We start from the raw sequence: 1961 nt of genomic DNA, 5'->3' as shown, positions 1-1961 counted from the left end.
GCAGAAAAAGCATTTGACAAAGTACAGCATCCTTTTATGTTCAAAACACTAGAAAAACTGGGGATAACAGGAACTTACCTCAACATTGTAAAAGCTATATATGCTAAGCCTCAGGCTAGCATCATTCTGAATGGAGAAAAACTGAAGGCATTCCCGCTAAAATCTGGAACAAGACAGGGATGCCCTCTCTCACCACTTCTATTTAATTTAGTCCTTGAAATACTAGCCAGAGCAATTAGACAGACAAAAGAAATTAAAGGCATAAAAATAGGAAAAGAAGAACTTAAAATATCACTATTTGCGGACGATATGATCCTATACTTAGAAGACCCAAAAGGGTCTACAAAGAAACTAGTAGAACTAATAAATGAATTCAGCAAAGTGGCAGGATATAAAATCAACATGCATAAATCAAAGGCATTCCTGTATATCAGTAACAAAACTTCTGAAATGGAAATGAGGAAAACCACCCCATTCACAATATCCTCAAAAAAAAAATAAAATACTTGGGAATCAACCTAAGAAAAGAGGTGAAATATTTATACAATGAAAACAACAGAACCCTAAAGAGAGAGATAGAAGAAGATCTTAGAAGATGGAAAAATGTACCCTGTTCATGGATAGGCAGAACCAACATCATCAAAATGGCGATATTACCCAAAGTTCTCTACAGGTTCAACGCAATGCCAATCAAAATCCCAACGGAATTTCTGGTAGAAATAGATAAAGCTATCATGAAATTCATATGGAAAAACAAAAGACCCAGAATAGCAAAAGCAGTTCTAAGCAGGAAGTGTGAATCCGGAGGTATAGCGATACCAGATTTCAAACTGTACTACAGAGCAATAGTAACAAAAACAGCATGGTACTGGTACCAAAACAGGCAGGTGGACCAATGGTACAGAATAGAGGACACAGAGACCAATCCACAAAATTACAACTTTCTTATATTTGATAAAGGTGCTAAAAGCATGCAATGGAGGAAGGATAGCATCTTCAACAAATGGTGCTGGGAAAACTGGAAATCCATATGCAACAAAATGAAGCTGAAGCCCTTTCTCTCGCCATGCACAAAAGTTAATTCAAAATGGATCAAGGAGCTAGATATCAAATCAGAGACTCTGCACCTGATAGAAGAAAAAGTTGGCTCTGATCTACACATTGTGGGGTCGGGCTCCAAATTCCTTAATAGGACGCCCATAGCACAAAAGTTAATAACTAGAATCAACAAATGGGACTTACTCAAACTAAAAAGTTTTTTCTCAGCAAGAGAAACAATAAGAGAGGTAAATAGGGAGCCTACATCTTGGGAACAAATCTTTACTCCTCACACTTCAGATAGAGCCCTAATATCCAGAATATACAAAGAACTCAAAAAATTAAACAACAAGATTACAAACAACCCTATCAACAAATGGGCCAAGGACCTGAACAGACACTTCTCAGAGGAGGACATACAGTCTATCAATAAGTACATGAAAAAGTGCTCACCATCTCTAGCAGTCAGAGAAATCCAAATCAAAACCACCCTAAGATACCATCTCACTCCAGTAAGATTGGCAGCCATTATGAAGTCAAGCAACAATAAGTGCTGGCGAGGATGTGGGGAAAAGGGTACACTTGTACATTGCTGGTGGAACTGCAAACTGGTGCGGCCAATATGGAAAGCAGTATGGAGATTCCTAGGAAAGCTGGGAATGGAACCACCATTTGACCCAGCTATTCCCCTTCTCGGTCTATTCCCTGAGGACCTTAAAAGAGCATACTATAGGGATACTGCCACATCAATGATCATGGCAGCACAATTCACAATAGCTAGACTTTGGAATCAACCTAGATGCCCTTCAATAGATGAATGGATTAAAAAACTGTGGCATTTATACACAATGGAGTATTACGCAGCACTAAAAAATGACAAAATCATGGATTTTGCAGGGAAATGGATGGCATTAGAGCAGATT

This window comes from Marmota flaviventris, chromosome X, assembly GCF_047511675.1.
Source record: "Marmota flaviventris isolate mMarFla1 chromosome X, mMarFla1.hap1, whole genome shotgun sequence".
Classification (NCBI taxonomy): domain Eukaryota; kingdom Metazoa; phylum Chordata; class Mammalia; order Rodentia; family Sciuridae; genus Marmota; species Marmota flaviventris.
This window is presented reverse-complemented; position numbering follows the sequence as displayed.